General features: G+C 37.1%; 1 protein-coding gene across 2 annotated transcripts in view; it reads right to left on the reverse strand.

Annotated features, from left to right (window-relative positions):
* LRRC7 (leucine rich repeat containing 7) overlaps positions 1-20,319 on the reverse strand; it is a 598,371-nt gene that overhangs the window by 19,473 nt on the left and 558,579 nt on the right. The window lies entirely within an intron of this gene.

Genomic DNA, 20,319 nt, shown 5'->3' on the forward strand with positions numbered 1-20,319 from the left:
ATACCTTGCAGCTGAATCATAAAGGACAAATAAAGGCATCCACAAAGGTAAGAGAGGAAGGGTATTACAGATAGCAAGGATACCACAGACAATAGTGAAAGGGCCTGTTACTTTCAGGAAACTGCACGTAGGTCTATTATGATTGATGTGATGTGGAAAGGTGCCAATGCATGGATTTGGGAGCATAGGAGAAGATCAAACTATAAAGCATGCTGGGCCAGATAACAGTGGGCCTTTAATAGATATGCTTATCAGTTCAGGGAGCTATTGAAGTATTTGAAGCATGATCATGATAAGATCTGAAGAATGAACTGATGAATGGATAAACAAAATGTGTACATCTATTTGGTGGAATATTATTTGGCAGTAAAACAGAATGATGTTCTGACAATATGGATGAACCTTGGAAACATTATGCTAAGTGAAAGCACAAAAGGCCATATATTATATAATTCTATTTATATGAAATGTCAAGAATAGGCAGATGCATAGAAAAGCAAAGCAGATTTGTGTTTGCCAGAGGCTGGGGAGCAGGGAACTTGGGAGTGACAATGTGTAGTTTTTATTGAGAGAATAAAATATTCTGAAATCAGATAGTGGTAATGGTTGCACAAGTCTGTGAATATGGTAAAAAATCATTTAATTGTACACTGTAAAACGATAAATTTTTTGGTATATGAATTAGATTTCAATATAACTGTTATTGTCTTTTAAATTCTTAAGAACTATTAATCAGATAGAAGACAAGATTTTAATATCCTTCCCCATTATTTAGAAAATTATCTCATTTGTGATCTGTAAACTTAATGACTTTCATTTAAACCCATTACTTTGTGTGTGTGTGTGTGTGTAAATGGTTTAACAAACAGATCCTAAGTAAAATTCTTCTGTATGTGTTATCATTTAACATTTTCAATCTTCATGAAATTTATTCATTTAAGGCTTTTGAATGATTTTTATCTTTCTGATTTTAATCTCTTTTCTTTCACATTTAAAAATGAAACTACAGATTGGCATCAAAATCCCTAGAAAACTACATAACTTTTAATCTGTTAATTCAATTCTAGAATTTATCTTATAGAAATAACTGGAAAAATATTCAACATATACTTACAGTATATTCATCATAATATTATTTCTAATAATAAAATTACAAACCACACCTAAATGTCTAATAACGGGATAGATTAAATAAATAATGGTAAATCCATACAATAAAATAATAAGTAGTCATTAAAAATGAAGTCCTAGATGTCAAATACAAAGTACACTAGTGATTAGTGAAACATAATAAAATATATGTGGTGTGATACTATAGAGTGTGGCAAACCTAAGTTTACAGTTGTGAGTAAGCAAAATACAGAGTTTATTCTTGTATTATTATATGAATGATCAATTTAGAAGGACAAAGAAAACTGGTTGTTTGAAAAAGACTGTCAAATAAGGCACAGTTATTAATCCAACAGACCAGTGAATGGCAATGGTTGTGAAAATAGAATTCCTACAGTCCTTTTTACACTAGCTGTGAAACTCTCATACTCCATCAGTCCAGGAAACTATGTGCAATAAATACCCCTGGTAGCTCCTATTTACTACTGGGATCTCTGTACAATAGGAAGCATGATACTCTTGCCAAAAATAAGTCACTAAATCTTTGGGTGTTGGAGGGTAATCTGTTTTGACTGTTACTTTAGTAGTCAAATTCTACCTAGTTAATTTTGTGCTACCTAGTTAATTTTGATTGCCTTTCTTCAGCTTATTTTACAGGAATAATTTTAATAATGTTTGTATGAATCCAGACCAGAGGAGCTGAATTATGAACATCTCATCTGCAATTCTGGGAGGAACTAGCAACACTCCACAACCTGACTGCTGAAAAAATACAAGTGTAGCATCTGTGGCAGGTTTAATTTCATCCATCATTAAGCTCTACAGGATTCAACTGCTGTTCTGAAGACTTGCTTTGAAGCTCACTCTTACGGTTCTTGAGTCTTCCAAAGCATTTACTGCTGTTTTCTAAAGCTTTAATATTTCTTTTCAATCAATAAACTTCAGCAACTCAGAAACTGCTATTGATCATTAGTGTGTGTGTGAATATATATATTTATATATCCTCTCAGCCAGCATACTGCCGTGTTAGTTGAAACAAATAGCAGTGAGTACTATGTTTGATAATGGTCTGTGGCATCCATGATTTGTAGAGATAAAATGCTTCCCAAAAGACTGCCTGCAAAGGACAATGCTCTGATTTTTCATTATATTTTGTATATAAACAATGTGCTGTGAAAGAGACCAAATAATTCCTAACCCATTTTGTGGTCTCTGTTATGATGACTATTGAGAAATATCAAAACTTTGAAACTGTTTTGAAAAAGCTCATTGTAGCAATGTGTCACCCTTTCAATAAATTCATTTTATTCTGAGTCTTCAAAGAATATCTTGCACAGAATTTGGTAAAGAGTAATCAGACTATTCATATTCTTAAAATTAGAACAATAACTTCCTATTGTTTGGAAAAAAAACAAGTCTTAAACTTCCAAACAGGAGTAAGGGATCTCATGTATCAAAAACCCAAATCATTACATCTGGTAATTGTGTAACTCTACAGGGAAGAACTGAAATAGATATGTTCAGTTTTCTTGTAACATTTGCTAGAATGCTAAATGCGGTACAAACTACCATGAATTACAATTCAAAACTAGTAAAGCAATCTCTCTACCCACAATTATAGTGAAACCATCTCATCCATGGAAGGAAAATACTTTAGCAACTCTTTTTTTTTAATGAGGTTGTGTGTATTTGTTTTTACTGCTGCCATAACAAATTACCACAAATTTTGTGGCTTAAAACATCACAGATTTATTATCTTACAGTTCTGTAGGTTAGAAATTCAACACAGGTCTCAGGGGCTAAAACAAGTGTATTGGCAGGACTACAATATTTTCTGAAATATCTGGAAGGGAATCTGTTTCCTTGTCTTTTCCAGCTTTGAGCAAATGTCCACATTTCTTGGCTCATAGTCCCCATTTTCCATCTTCAAAACCAGGCATTGTGCATTTCTGTAACATTTCTCTGTAGTCAGATACCCACCTGACCACAGCCAGGAAAAAGTCTGTTTGGATAATCCAGGATAATTTCCTCATCTCAAAGTCTTTAATCTCTTCTACAAAGTCCCTTTTGCCACGTAATGTAATATATTCACTGATTCCAGGAATTCAGATGTAGCTATCTTGGGGGGGGGGTGTTTTCCCACCCACCACATAATATAAGTAGATAAGAGCATAACTCTGCAGTTAGACTGTCTGTGTTCATCACTTATAAATAGGCAACTTTAGGCAAGTTAATACTTTTTTTGTGTACTTAGATTAAGTGAGTGAATATATATAAAAAATTTAGTACAGGGGATAGCATTTAAGTTTGGGTCAATAAATGTTATTTTAATTATTGGAACTCTAGACTTTGAGCTATAATCCACGGTCTTTTTATCCAGCAAAGCCCACATTGAGAGTTCTTGAGTCTCCAAACATATCAGACTTATCGTCAAGAAATTCTTCTTTGTTCTCAAGGTAGAGTACATTGAAAGGCCAACATTTGTTATTGTTCCCTTGAATTTACAGTAGATGAGAATTTGCATCTCTTATGTAGGGGAGGGATATGAAGGGGGCTGTAAAGTCTCTCCTATCTCATCTATGGTTTTTTAGAGGTGGTGTTCATTGGTAGTCACTCCAACATTTATTCACTCTCAGCAGTGGACCTGGGTCCCAAACAGAGGTCTTTCTACTGGTTCCTGGTGATTTTCAGGGACTACTTCCTTCGGTAACTCAAAGTCAGGAGCATCAGCTTTTTATAGCAATGGCTTCTGGAATCTAGTTAATGGTCTAGGGTATTCCTGAGTGTGTTTTTCTAATGTTTTGTACCTTAGGACCAGCTCTCAGAGTCCTTTGTGGCTCTCAGCACATGGTTTTCCCTTAGCACTGCCTCTACTGGGCGTCTCACAACAGAGCAACAAGGTAAGTGCTGCAGACCTTTCCAAGGCAGGGAAGTTTGCTCTCCTCAGACACCAATGCCTGGGTGGCCTTGAGATAGACACAGACCCCGGGGACTCACCCATCACAGAGGGAACTCCATAGGTTGGGACCCTAGTTAATCTAGAGAGGGCTGGCTGAATGCTACAAATAGGCATGACCTATGACCTATTGCCATTTCATATTTCTTTCCCCCTTTCAAACTAGTCTTTGTGCAAGTCATAAATGGTTTTTCCACAGGGATCAGTAATGAAGTTTTAAAAAGTTTTACTTTACACAAGTAATTTTGGAAAAGATCTGACTGTGGGAGGTGTTTCATGGTATTAAGATCTGACTTTCTCTTGCTGGTTTCCTAGCCAGCCTATACACCACTGGATATAAACTTTTAAGTGCTCAGAAAGTTAGTCTACAAGGCCAACATTTAACATTCTAACTTTAGAAAAGAAAAAAACTTTATATGGCTTTTTAATGATGAAGGTGAATGACTGTGACAGTGTCAGCTATTTTAAATGTAGACACCAAAATAGAACTTGTCTTAAGGGAACAGCAACTTCAATTTATCAAATATGCTTTTTTAAAAAAAATTCTGAAAAATCTTGGCTTTAGCTGATGTTAAGAAATTGGTTTCTAGGAAGGTCACATCTCAAATAAAAATTGCATACTATTATAATTCAAAACACATTGGTTAAATATTATAGAATATTGTATTTCATGATTTCATATAATTATAAAAGTTCAAAGACTATTTCTGGAGGAAAAACCAACTCACAAAACAAAAAACACAGCCACAGATTCAATAGTTTCTTAGGGAAAAAATTTTTTTGCCAAAAATGTGGCAAATAATATATATATTTTTCATGAACTAAGCAAGGTTAAAATGAAACTATGTTGTGGATTATACCAGTAGCATTTCATGTACACAATAGACTGTATTTACTTAGTTCTGTGATTATTAGAAGACCTGACACATCAAGGATAAAGGTATTATCAATTAGTTTCTTTTCTATGGATCAAAAGTGTGATGAAAAGTAATTTAATATTAATTGCTGAGTGTCAAATCTTAAGCTTTGAACAATTTGCCACCATAAAAACTGAGAAATTTACATGCAGCAAGAGAAGAGGGTTAGGCCATTAGAAACTATAAGAGAGGGGGAGGAGAAAGAGAGGGAGGGAAGGAAAAGGGAGAGAAGGAGAAAGGAAAATTGGCAGCTGAATATGGGGCTTCAATGGATGACTGGACTTCAGCTGACAGAACAGTGAAATGTAAACTCCTTAACAAATGAACACAAAGGAGAATTACTTTAAAAATTTAGTAAATTTAAGCCTCAAAAGGCAGAGATACAAATAAAATTTCTCAGGCTGACCAAAGTCCTCTACACATTTTCACAAAAATCTTATGCACAGATGTTGGTAAATATTCCTGAGTAAACATAATCCTATTGTACCACTTGAATTAATGTCCCAAATCATGAACTATTCTTTAGAGGAATTTCAAACTCTCACAATTTATTAAATAAAAATGGTAAAATAGAAATTACTTGCTTGAAGTTGTAAAATATTTATTAATAATGCATTGGAGCAACAAGAAGACTAATAAAACCCATAAAAATTATTATGTGATTACAAATATCTTAGTGGTCATATAATATAGATGACCTAACAGAAAGCATACACATTGTTCATTCACTCTTTAGACTTGCATCATACCTTTACATTTATTGTAAAGGTTTACTTAGTAAGGGGGAAAAAGTAGCTTTTTAAAGATACTATTCTTTGATTTGCTAGAAGCATGAAAAAAATAAGCAGTTTATTCCCTTTTATCTGAGATTCCTGTTAAAATGACCTGTTAACTAGAATATTTTTTATAGCTTGAGGCTGATCGTATGACGTGGACTATTATACTAAGGGAAATTTGAATGTAAAAGTTAAAATTGTTTTTGGCTTTGGTTACTTCATAATTTTTCTTTTATCAGTAGCTCCAGTATTCCAGTGATGATCTAATAAGTAAGCATCTCTATGATGTCTATCTATTGTGACTAAAAGTAACTTTGCTTCCTGTTTATTTCTTGGTGAAATTCTTTGGTGTAAAAAAGGGTCTTTTTCACTTAATTTTTATATTTTATTAAAAAAATTTTAAAACATTTATTGATAGATTTTAGAGAGAGGAAGGAATAGAGAGAGAGAGAGAGACTGAGAGACAGAGAGAGAGAAATAATTTCTTCATTGTTCTATCTAGTTTTGCATTCATTGGTTGCTTCCCGATGTGCCTTGACTGGGGATCGACCCCACAACCTTGGTGTTTCAGGACTATTGATTGAGCTAACTGGTCTAGGCTATATTTTCTTTAAAAAAATCAATAAATAAATTTGGTTAAAAACACTAAATAATTACACTCCTTCACAATGTATTTCCAGATTTCTTCTTGTCTCTTTGGAAAAAAATAAAAGAAATATTCTTTAGAGCCTGAATTTAATATGAGACTTCAACTGGTGGTGAATATTCGGATTGCTGAGTTTTATACAGTTTGCTGATTTTTGTCAGAGCCCCTACTAGCTTTTTTCTCAGCTTCAAACTCAGCATAAAATAGTAGAAACTATTAAAAACAGGAATGGGCCCTGTAGGTGACTGTGGCTTCTCCTTCCTAGCTGTTCCTGAAATAGTATCGGTAATCAGCTTTTTGATTATCATCCTTCAGGTTTCCTCAAAGCCCTTTCAGTTGTATAATTTGTTTACACTATCTGCATCATTTTAAAATAATGAGTTGAAAAGTTCATTCAAACCTTTTTTTTTCCGTTACTTGTGCTAAAGTAAGGTTTTAAAGTGAAAAATTGTATTGTTGTAAGCTATATTCAGTCAAATTATGATTATTTTAGATTTAACATGGTTTTATTTCATGGTTAACATGTACCTTATACAGTAATTCTAAACTGTTATTATATTCTTACTGCTTAATCTAATTTTGGATTTATTTATATATATATATGGTGTGGTTACTAGCCTATATACTACTAGACATGAACCTTATCTTTATATACATATATATGTTTGTTTGTGTGTGTATATTTATGCCCCCCCCCTTTTTTTTTACAATAACTCACTCTAAATTTTAATCTAGTTTTAACTTTCCAGCATAGTTCTAGGACCTTCAGGAAAACTTGCTGTCAAAGTCCATCCTGGAAATTTATTCTCATCTGTGTCTCTCTCTCAACTTATTCAAATGATATTAGGGAGGGTGCATGTTTGCATTTATAGAATTTAAGAGTTTTCATGATTATGTCACACACCCAAAAGAGAAAAATTGACACAAGAACGGTGTTTTGAAGTTACTTGTGTTTCTTTTCCACTCATCTTAGATTCCTCATGTCTATTTTTACCTGACTTTTTTTTTTTTTTAAATCTAAGGGTATTAAACTCTCCTGCTTCTCTAATGTCTAGTTTTCTAAACCACTTTCTTTAATTACAAAAGAATAAGAATTTGGTTCAGTTTGTGATTACTATCTCTTACAGAGACTAGGATGCTATAGAATAGAGCAGTCTTTTTTTTTTTTTTTAAGAAAACATTTAATCAGAAAAATTACAAGGATTTAAAAGCAGATTTAAATAGGTCTCACTGCAGAAGACTTCTGACTTAGTCTATACTGAAGTATCAGTTGCTATGGCAATCCCTCTCTATGTGAAGCCATAGTTGGAAGCACTCAGGCTCTAAGTAGTACTTCTCACTGATGGAAACAAATCAGAATCTCTGGTACTAAGAGACTTTTAGTTTGAAAGATGAAAAAAAAACTATTATTGTTTTAATGCTGTTATGGACACTTTCAGTGACCTGCCTAGGCTCCCTGTGTCAGACTAGCTCTCATCCTGCAGGTGCTGCCCACAATTCACATCTGACATTTCTCTTGAAAATCACCCTTAGCTTGGAGTCTTCTTATTGGAAGATGCTTGGAAGGTTACACCCTCCCACCTGGGAGAGGCTTGCAGCCACTGACTGACAGATACCAGGGTACAAATGGCTGTTTCCCTCCCCAAGGTGAGGAAACTCTAGTACTGTCATGCTCCAGAGCACCCTGTATGATCAAGCTTCCATTAAACCCACATCTTTGCTTAGCTTCTCACATCCCCAGTCCTTAAGAGATTTTGCCTGAGAGTCCTTTCAGTTAACCACTTGCACAAAATTCCTATCTCAGGCTCTGCATCTGGGCAGTTGACTTCAGACAACTACGAAGTATAAAAACTACGGCTCTGCAGTATCTTCTTGCTTGGCAGGAATATGTAGATTCTATATTTTGCCTACTGGTATTTATTTGGCAGTCAGAGACAGAAGATAAAATGCACTTCTCCCTCCTCTAACACAGACCACTTTGGGAGCAGCTAGGGAAAAAGCGGATAATATTGTTAATACATATTATTACTGAAATCCATCTTAAATGTCATATGGGTAAATAAAAAAATGTTGAACATTACTGTCACAGGCAGAGACCTAGCACTATTCCTTTTTATTTATTTTGTTTTGTTTTGTTTTATTTCTGTTAATTTGGGTTTTCCCAATAATTCTAGTTGGTTATAACCTTTTCAAGCAAGAACCTAGGACTGCTATGGTATACTACTTGGTATACTACTTAAAACATGTGCTAGCAACTTTGTAAATGGAATATGAAAGATTTTACACACTTCCAAAAGGTTTGTTTGACTCTCAGCAATTAACTTTCTCTCATTGCTGGACCTATTATTTCTTGTTATTTATTACATAAGGTATTATATATGAACTAACTTGAAGTGCTTTCATATTTTGATTGAGAAATGTACGACGTTTTTCCAATGATTAGCAACAAGCTTTAAAATAGTCTCTGTATCCCCTCCCACACCATTTCTGTCTGCTTGTTTGGCTTATTTTGTTCCGTGCTAAATGGCTAACATGACTCAGCAAACAGAACATAACTAATGCTAGCAACTACTATAGCTAGTTGTGCACGTATGCTCTAATTTTATTAAAAAATCTTACACTAATTATTAAAAATTCTCAAAAGGTGATAGCAATCTTGATTCTAGTGATTTTCTAAATATATCACTGAATTAAAATGTCCCAGTCAATGTTATTTAAAATGGAAACTTTTTCCTTTTTATTGAATTTATTGGGGTGACACTGGTTAACAAAATTATGCTGGTTTCAGGTGCACAATTCTATAACACTGTGCATTGTATTGTGTTTTTAATGATACTTTTTAATCTCCTTATATATTTTTTCCATATGAATGCCCCAGTGATAAAAGAACCAAGCCTGTGTGGCTATATTGTATTATATTCTTTCATAAGCTGAAATCCAAGTCTTCTTTGTATTATATTATCTAGACATCAACATTACCCAGTTGGCTAAAGCACACTGCCATGACTTTTTAAAAAGCTTTGTATAAGTGGTCATGCCTATAGGAATCCTATTAATAGGAGACTGTGAAGACTATATTTCTATCTACGTTTCTGAATAGACTCAGGATGCTTTTTCCTCAACATACAAGGCCAAATCAGAATAGGCGAAGAAACTTAAAATAAATTTCTAATTATCTCACTTTTACTGTCTTCGAACAACCAAGTAACATTCTATACCTCACACTGAAAGTAATTAAGATGCAGCTGTAATAATCAATGGGGTTATAAAATAATTTATGCTTGGTATTTATTTTTAAAAGTTCATTTTTTTTTGTAGTGTTTTGAAGTGAAAAGTGGGGAGGCAGAAAGACAGACTCCTGTGTGTGCCCAACCAGATCCACCCGGCATGTCCAGTAGGGGGCAATGCTCTGTCCATCTGGGGTGTTGCTCGGTTGCAACCGGAGCCATTCTAGCGCCTGAGGCAGAGGCCATGGAGCCATCTTCAGCACCTGGGCCAACTTTTTGCTCTAATGGAGCCTTGGCTGCAGGAGGGAAAAAGAGAAACAGAGAGACAGGAAAGGGGGAAGGGTGGAGAAGCAGATGGGTGCTTCTCCTGTGTGCCCTGGGGGGGAATTGAACTTGGGACTTCCACACTCTAGGCTGATGCTCTACCACTGAGTCAACTGTTCAGAGCCTAAAAATTCAGTTTTATATATTAAAAAAAAAATCTGTTTTAATCCCTTCCTAAATTTAGTCCAAAATGTAGGGTATAAACAGTATTATGTGTATCCCTTGATCTTGAATTTCACTTTCACATACTGCAGAGACTCTCCAAATTACTTAGCATTACATAATCACTTGAAGTAGAATTAAGTGGGACAGATGCATAAATTGTTATAAAATGAATTTAGAAATATTTAAAATAAATCATATTTGTCTAATAGTGGTATGAAATGAAAGAAATGTGTTTTATGTAGCTTAATATTTCTGTAGTAGATATAAACCATAGGCTGCATGGAATTCTAGAAAAATGTGTTTGCTAGTCTTGATTTTTATATACATAGAAAATGCATGACAGGAAATACACATATGGTATGTACCTTCTTCATAAGTCAAGGATATATCTTTTGCAATCTTTTTTTTAATGATTCATCTAATGTCATGAAACTAAGCAAACTTGGAAAATTATTCTTGTGTATTTTCTAATTTGCCACACCCAAGCATGCCTCTGGGCATTGTTATCCCCATGTAAGAGTATCAAATAATGCTTTGATTCTGCACATCTAACCCAGATTCTTCTCTTCTTAATATTAATTGTAAAAATGCTTTTATTTGATACAAAATGCATATTTATATAGAAAAAAAGTCCCATTCTTGGTTTTAGGGATGGAAGGTGGGATGTGAAGAACAGGGGCTTAAGTCCTTTGCAGGCCATTTTGGCATCTGGGGTCAATCTTTTAGAAATTAGGTAGAATAAGATATAATAACTTACTATGAAATTTCAGAATATTTATTTAGAAAACTTTGGCAGTTATATTTTATGTTTGCCATGCCTCCAATATTCTTCCTTGGCTTGGAATTTTACCTGCACCATAGGAAAACTAGACTTTTTTTAAAAAAAAAACCACATGAATTTGTTTCTTCTGTTATTTCTGTGTCTACAGGCAGATTGCCCAAGTCAGTGAAATACAGTTTGGCTTTCTGGCATCTGCTGAGTATAAGTGTTTATGATAAAACTTGTGATTAAGTGATTCTTGATCCTAAAGCCCAAGTATGCATATTTCTTGCTAAAAGTGTTTTCAGGATATCCATTAGATAGATTTCATTTTGATCCCAAGACTAGACAAATTGTTCATGGGACCGCTCAGCGCTTTACATTTAGAGCATATAGAAAAAGGGGCTCTGAGTTTTCTTTTCCTTTCTTTTTTTTTTTAGAAATATTTTTTTAAAAAGACTTTATTCATTTTTAGAGAGGAGAGAGAGAGAAAGACAGAGAGAAGTGGGAGGAGCAGGAAGCATCAACTCCCACATGTGCCTTGACCAGACAAGCCCAGGGTTTTGAATTGGCAACCTCAGCGTTTCCAGGTCGACACTTTATCCACTGTGCTACTGCAGTTCAGGTCCTGAGTTTTCTTTAATATATTTAAACTCTATGAGCTTAGTTCTTCCTCCTCAAATGAGACAAGGAAGGATATCAGTCTCTGAATGAAGAACTATATGAGTGCATAACTAAAAATTCATTAATTTGCAGAGACTTGGGCTGCTTTATGAAGTCACTACAGTATCACTCATCCATTAATCCAGGCTCTTCTTTCTAACAACATCCAATTTACCAGTACAACTTGAAAACAGTATGGTAAATTACTGGAATTTTGCAATCATGAACTATTACTTTATGAACATTTAAATATAGGCAAAGATTATTGTGATTTGTTCCATTGGCAGAATCACCATTGTAATGATTCCTTAGGCCAAAAGTTTTATAATTGCTTAGCAACCCACTGTGTACAGTATGCTTCTAATTATCTAGGTTCAATAAAGAGTACATGCTGATTTCCAAGGACTTGTGAAACAAATATCTACACTATGACTGATTAGAGGGTTCTGTAATATTTTCAATATTAGAATATCATGTTATCCTCAACTCTACAGAGTATAAATTTGTCATGTGGCTCTTCGGCTAAGTGACATTTGTAGATAAAGGCATGCATCATAGTGCTTCTTTAGAGAAAAGGATTTGTGATCAGATCATTTGGGTTCAAATTTTGTCTGTCATGAATCAGCTAAATGACCATGAGCAAGCTAATTAATTCCTCTGGGCCTCAGAAAAATGGGGGATAACAATACTCAACCAAACACAAATTGTTATGAGGATCAGATAACTTCATGTATATGAAGAACCTAATATAGTAAGCGGCACATTGTAGATACTTAATAAAAGGCTATTATTTTAATGTTTTTAAATCAATCATTTTATTTTATTTAAAAAATTTTTAGGCCCTGGCCGGTTGGCTCAGTGGTAGAGCATCAGCCTGGCGTGCAGGGGACCTGGGTTTGGTTCCTGGCCAGGGCACATAGGAGAAGCGCCCATTTGCTTCTCCACCCCCCCTCCTTCCTCTCTGTCTCTCTCTTCCCCTCCTGCAGCCAAGGCTCCATTGGAGCAAAGATGGCCCGGGCGCTGGGGATGGCTCCTTGGCCTCTGCCCCAGGCGATAGAGTGGCTCTGGTCGCGGCAGTGCGACGCCCCGGAGGGGCAGAGCATCGCCCCCTGGTGGGCAGAGCATCCGCCCCTGGTGGGCATGCCGAGTGGATCCCGGTCGGGCGCATGCGGGAGTCTGACTGTCTCTCCCCGTTTCCAGCTTCAAAAAATACAAAAAAAAAAAAAATTAAAGACTTTATACATTTTAGAGAGGGGGGAGGATAGAGGGAAAGAAGCGGGTGGAGCAGGAAGCATCAGCTCCCATATGTGCCTTGACCAGGGAAGCCCAGGGTTTTGAACCAGTGACCTCAGCATTCCAGGTCAACATTTATCTACTGCACATCCACAGGTCAGACAAAGGCTATTATTTTTATTACTTATTGTTAGCATCATGTTTGTTGGATTAAAACCTTTCACTTCTCTTTAGCACCTTGCCATCTTGACAGCAATGTTTCTCTATGATAATAAGCCTGACCATGGCTTCCATCCACTTCAGTGGGAGGGCAGAGACAAGCATTAGGTAGGGCCAGTTTCATCCAGTTTTCTATAGTTTTCTCTTTCCAAGTATGTTAGAGCAGTTTTCACCTGGCAATGAACCCAAAATAATGAACTCCATGATGAGTGAATTGGGTTGCTCAACCACTGTTCTGCCAGTGATATGAATCACAGGACTAATTGTGCTTCATTCATTTAACCTGAGGAGACAATAATTGCTTAAGACTACTTTGGGGTCTTTAATTAAGTTTGCAAGATCAGATGCTGTCCTTAGCTCTCAAAGTCTGGCACAGAACAATGCCCATATTGGCTTAATGCTGAGTTCTCCCTAAAGTGTCAACTTTTGGGCTGTACTAAAGGGCTTTCTGCAAGAATCACACTACCACAAAATATAAATTGGGACTTCTGCCAAACTGAACAACACAGCTCATTTTTGCCACAGTCCCACACCTTCAGCCGTTCTGATGAGAAATTCATGCTTTCCTTATTTGGTTGTATACCATCTAATCAGTTTGAATGCTATCTCACAACGATACTTGGTATTTGGCTGAAACAGTGGTTCCCCTCAATCATAATAAAGAGAATGGGACAAGTCTATTGGCTATGTTAGTACAGAAAGACCTCAATGCCTCTAAAACATTCAGATATAAGAGATACTTAGAATTTTGAGCAGCATTACAAAACGTCAAAACATTCATAAATAGTAAATAAAATAATATAGTGTGCTTCTAAGGATATCTCTAATCCATGACTTGTTTATTGAAAGGGAGTGTGTATCATATTAAATTTAGGCTTTTGCATGACTAGGACTTTTTACAAAGTATCCACTTCCAACTCTGGTAGTATTTGTTGAATTTAAATATCTGTTTAATTTGCTTCTCTCACCCTCAGCTGTAAATTAGCCAACTCATTAAAAAACAATGTTTTTCAACACTGGAGAGAGCCACTTATAAAGTTCATTTTCTTACTGCTTAGTATTTTTGGGTTGATGTAGGCACTGGGTTCTACTCTAAATTTTATGTAACCATTACAAGAATGAGGCACTGGGTGAAAAAATGTAATCAAATTTTCAAGAGATTAATCCCTTTCCCTGTGAATGGATTAAATTTATATGTAAATTGTCAGAGTCAATGTCTTTAGATCCGCTGAACACTTTTCCTTTTTTTTCTTTTTTATTGAATTTATTGGGGTGACATTGGTTAATAAAATTACATAGGTTTCAGGTGTATTAGAGCTTCTAAACACTTTTAACTAAGTATCTACCATATGTTTGGCATGGCACCAAAAATGGTCAACAAATTAAGAACAGTTTTAAGAGTCTTGTGTAAAGTTGGAACTTTTAATTATTCCAATCAAATTTCCAATAATGGAGATTCACTTTTCAGATTGTGAAGTATTTTAGAGTGTAATCAGGCAAAGAAAAGTGCTTTTGAAGGGAAATCTAACTGTGGATACATTATACAATTCAAGCTATATATTGGTTGAATTTAACCAAAAGAGCAAAATATAAAATTATAGAAATAGTTCAGTGTCATTAGAGTCATCAAAATGTTACAAATGAGAAATTAAAGTAATAGGTATAAAGTGTGCATATTCATCATAGTAGAAGAATTACAGAAAAATATTTGAAAACTTCATATCTATTCCCCCCTTAAGTTCAAAATAACAGCAGAAAAGTAATAGAATTTAGACATTTTAACAATTTAACAATGTGTTTATTTGTTTGTTTGTTTTAGGTGAGAGGAGGGGAGATATCAAGTCACACTTCTGTATGCTTTTGACTGGGATCCAATCAGCAACCCCATCTTGGGCTGATGTTTGAGTACTGAGCTATTTTTAGCACCTGAGGCTGTAGCGCTCCAACAGAGCTATCCTCAATGTGTGGAACCATGCTCAAACCAATCGAGCTGCATGAGGGGAAGAGGAAGAGAAGAGGAAGAGGTGAGAAGCAGATGGTTGCTTCTCCTGTGTACCCTGACCAGTAATCGAACCGGGGACATCCATACGCTGGGGTAGGTCGACATTCTATCTACTGAGCCACTGGTCAGGGCTCTGTTCATTCTTAATTTAAAAATATTTAAATTTAAAGAAAGGGAATGTTCTTTCTTTGTGTGTGTGTGTGTGTGTGTGTGTGTGTGTGTGTGTGTATTTTTCTGAAGTTCGAAAGGGGGAGGCAGTCAGACAGACTCCCACATGTGCCCAATGGGGATCCACCAGGCACGCCTACCAGGGGGGGATGCTCTGCCCATCTGGGGTGTTGCTCTGTTGCAACCAGAGCCATTCTAGTGCCTGAGGCAGAGGCCACAGAGCCATCCTCAGCACCCAGGCCATCTTTGCTCCAATGGAGCGTTGGCTGCAGGAGGGGAAGAGAGAGACACAGAGGAAGGAGAAGGGGAGGGGTGGAGAAGCAGATGGGTGCTTCTCTGTGTGCTTTGGCTGGGAATCGAACCCAGAACCCCTGCACGCCAGGCAAATGCTCTACCACTGAGCCAACTGGCCAGGGCCTAGGAATGCCCTTGTTGATCATGCTACCCAAAAGAAAATTATTTGGAGTAACCATGACAGATTGAGCAACTCAGCCTCATACTATTCATCACCAGAATGCTGCAGCCCTGTGTAAACAGTTTCAACTCTCTTGGGAAGCAGCATAGCAGATTGGGAAATCCTATCCACGGGGTCCTATACTACAATCTGCCCCTTCATTTGAAGTTAACCCTCAAGGACCCCTACCAGGACAACTTTGGCAAATGGGTGTTACTCATATACCCTCATTTGGCAAACAGACCTATGTCCACATTACAGTGGATACATATTCTGGATTTATAGTAACCTCTGTCAGAACAGGAGAGGCTGCTAAGCATATTATAGCTCATTGTCTGTATGCATTGTTCTATTTCCTAAACTGGTTAAACTGACAATGCTCCTGCATATGGAGCAAAAGCATTTACTGTATTTTGTCAAACCTTTCGAATTATGTGTATTTCTTACAATCTTTAAAGTCAAGGTATTATTAAAGTGTGCCCAGCAAATATTTGAAGGTCAATTAAAAAAAAATTTTAAAGGGGGTAGTCATATCCTGGAACTCCTATGAGTCTACCATATCATGCTTTTTACTTAAAAATTTTAAATTTCTTTTGAATGCTGATGAACAAATCTTTCTCTCCTGCAAACTACTACCTTCTTTATTTGATCCAGCTAATAACACTGTTTTGTCTTTTTCCAAATAGCTCCAGATATATGGAAAAGATTTATATAGGCGGATGGGGATCCTCAAACCCCTCAACGAGATCTTCTGAGCATGGCTTTTAAGATACCAAGAGGCAGAAAAAGCCCAATAGAGATTAGGGGAACTACAAGCTTTTAGGATATGCCCTTAAAGGCTCCAATGCCCCAAAGGGGTCTCATAGGATGCCATCTGGGTCCTGCTTCAATAGTGGAAAGGAAGGTCATTGAGCTAAAACCTGCCAGACTTACATGCCTCTGCTGTGAGGAAACAGGGACACTGGAAGGTAGGCTTCCCCCTCGCTCCTCTAAGGGAGGGTTCAATCTCTTCCAGCCCTGCTCCAGCCACCTATGACCTAACCTTGCCCAGAATGCTGGGGTTTGCCACTGAAGGCTGAAAGGGCCCAGGGCCGTCGGCCCCATCTATGACACTGTGGATGAGCCTAGGGTATTTCTTCCAAGAAGCAGGTAAACTGATCTTATTTGCACAAGGGCCACTTAACTTTGCCTTGCCTGAATAGTCAGGTTTTTCATTCTTCCCTTGAAGATCTCTGTTGTGGGTGTTGATAGTCCTATTTTTTGCTGCTTTGTTTAATATATAGTGTTTCCTTTATTCCTCCTACCTCAATGCCCCACTCATATTTCAGGCTGGGACCTACTCCTAATTTAGAGCTCTCTTTCCCCCTTTTGCCAACTTCTATTATGAATCTACCTTTGCCACCCAGCTTAGTGTACCCCAAGGTTCTCTTTACCATGCCACAATTGCAGAGCTCCAGGGAAAAGTAACCTGGTCTCATCTCTCCAGGCAGAGGAGAACAGAAGCCCCATCTCCACACATGCTGCAGATGGCTTTTCCAGTCTACCTGAATCATTACTAGCTAGAAGCAGCGGTCACTGGGACTTGGATGTGAGCTGCAAAGTATAGAATTGTGACAACAATTCCAGTGCCATGCGGACTTTTCCTGGAGGTGGTCTTTTCCTGGACTCCTGCTCCTTGTGACAGCTCTTAACAGACTGAACTGGGGTTGGATTGCATTTTTCAGGGATTTGGCATGGTGTTGGGGCCAACTTGGACTTGGTGAACATGTTAAGGACACTACTCTTTTATGGATTCTTGCTGTATTGGCCAAGAGTTTGCTTAAAGGCTTTAATCAGTGTAAAAAAAATAGAAGACTGGATAAAGAAGATGTGGCACATATACACCATGATATACTATTCAGCCATAAGAAATGATGAATTTGGATCACTTACAACAAAATGGTGGGATCTTGATAACAGTATATGGAGTGAAATAAATAAATCAGAAAAAAACAAGAACTGCAGGATTCCATCCATAAAAACGAGACTAAGAGACATGGAGAAGAGAGTGGTGGTTATGGAGGGCGGGGGGGAGGAAAAGAAAGAGAGGGGGAGGGAGAAGGGGAGGGGCACAAAGAAAACTAGATAGAAGGTGATGGAGGACAATCTGACTTTGGGTGATGGGTATGCAACAGAATTGAATGACAAAATAACCTGGACATGTTTTCTTTGAATATATGTACCCTGATTTATTGATGTCACCCCATTAAAATTAATTAAAAAATATTTATTTCCCTATGACTTCCAATAATATAGTAAAAAGAGGTCTGTGCTGGTGAGAAAGGAAAGAAAAACATCTTTTGAATTGCAACTATTTTAAGCATAATAAGATTATTAACTTTCATTGAAAAAACTTATGAAGGAGATATAAATCAAAGAAAAAAAAGTAAAGAAGTATAAGATATAATAATTTGAGGTTTTCAAAAATACTCTCATACGTCTCTAATAATTTTGAACTTCCATACCTTTTCTCTTAAGATATATTAATAATTTGTTAAAATTCAGTAAACACTTGGTCTTACTAAATCATGAATAATTTAAATATACCAAGTTGATGGTTATTCTCAACATCATTTCAAAATAAAGATGCTATGCACAGACATTTCTAATTGGCATTCTCCTAAATATTATATGTAGGGAAGCCTTATACACATTCCTGATATATAAAAAGCTGCTCCATCTTATTGACCAAAGGAGCTCCCATCTATGGTCAGTGAGGATTTTTTTCTAGTCCTTAGAGCAAGGCTCCCCAAACTACGGCCCACGGGCTGCATGCAGCCCCCTGAGGCCATTTATCCAGCCCCCGCTGCACTTCCGGAAGGGGAACCTCTTTCATTGGTGGTCAGTGAGAGATGCATAGTTCCCATTGAAGTACTGGTCAGTTTGTTGATTTAAATTTACTTGTTCTTTATTTTAAATATTGTATTTGTTCCCATTTTGTTTTTTTTACTTTAAAGTAAGATATGTACACTGTGCATAGAGATTTGTTCATAGTTTTTTTTATAGTCCAACCCTCCAATGGTCTGAGGGACAGTGAACTGGCCCCCTGTGTAAAAAGTTTTGGGACCCCTGGTGTAGAGGGTGAATAATTCTTCCTTGTGACCCAACCTCATTCTCCCTTATTTTTCTCCTGAAAGGAAAGCAAGAAGGGCATAAAGAATGGCAGGACACAAGATTGGGAAGAAGTAGAGAAAAATAAGGGATGAAGGGCTCTGTTTCAGGCTACAGAAATCTCCAGAGTAGAGGCACTAAAGGTATTTTTCAGAAGCATGTTATAAACAGAAATTGATGTGTAGGTTATTTTTTTTACTGATGATTAGAATGGATTTGCACCAGGTTGTGATTTATAAGTAGAGCCTGTGGAGGCTGTGCTCATATTTAATTTCTGTCTTTTTTCATCATCCTAAAGTTTTCTGATGTCACTTAAGGCAGTGGTCCCCAACCCCCGGATGCTGACCGGTACCGGTCCATGGGCCATTTGGTACTGGTCTGCAGAGAAAGAATAACTTACATTATTTCCGTTTTATTTATATTTAAGTCTGAACAATGTTTTATTTTTAAAAAATGACCAGATTCCCTCTGTTACATCCGTCTAAGACTCACTCTTGATGCTTATCTCAGTCATATGATACATTTATTCGTCCCACCCTAAAGGCCGGTCCATGAAAATATTTTCTGACATTAAACCAGTCCGTGGCCCAAAAAAGGTTGGGGACCACTGACTTAAGGCAACTAAATTTGATTAGGTCAAAAGCAGAGTTTCAATTATCATCAAATTATAATTACTAATTGATTCAAAGCTGAGGGTATTATTATTATTATTTTAGATTTTATTCATTTTTAGAAAGAGAGAGGAAAGGAGGAGGGAGAGGAGAAGGAAGTATCAACTCCCATATGTGCCTTGACCAGGCAAGCCCAGGGTTTCAAACCAGCGACCTCAGTGTTCCAGATCGATCCACTGTGCCATCACAGGTCAGGCCAAAGCTGAGAGTGTTAAACAATGATGGTAGCAGGGCAGGTTATGTGGCTCAGGGTACATTATTTTTAATATTAAAAAAATCAGGTGGTCTGCCCTAGCAGGTTGGCTCAGCGGTAGAGCATAGGCCCAGCATGTGGAAGTCCCTGGTTCAATTCCTGGTCAAGGCACAGAGGAGAAGCACCCATCTGCTTCTCCACCTTTCCCTCTCTCCTTTCTCTCTGTCTCTCTCTTCCCCTCCTGCAGCCAAGGCTCCATTGGAGCAAAGTTGGCCTGGGCACTGAGAATGGCTCCATTGCCTCCATCTCAGGCTCTAGAATGGCTCTGGCTGCAATGGAGCAATGCCCCAGATGGGCAGAGCATCATCCCCTGGTGGGTATGCCCAGCCCAGTTGATCCCAGTCGGGTGCATGTGGGAGTTTGTCTGACTGCCTCCCCGCTTCTAACTTTGGAAAAATACAAAAAAAAAAAAAAAAAAAAAATCAGGTGGTCCACAAGCCAGACATGAGCATGAGCAGTGTGTTGGACATTCAAGCAATGTTGAGGTTGGAGCTTGGGGTGGTGGCAAAACTTTACCGATGGGTTGACAAAAAGGGGTAAGTATGAGAAAAGGACCTGACTCCTCTGCTGTGACCAACTCTGATTTTCCCACAGAATACTTATTTTCTGTGGTTTACAGTTCTAC

This window comes from Saccopteryx bilineata, chromosome 3, assembly GCF_036850765.1.
Source record: "Saccopteryx bilineata isolate mSacBil1 chromosome 3, mSacBil1_pri_phased_curated, whole genome shotgun sequence".
Lineage (NCBI taxonomy): Eukaryota > Metazoa > Chordata > Mammalia > Chiroptera > Emballonuridae > Saccopteryx > Saccopteryx bilineata.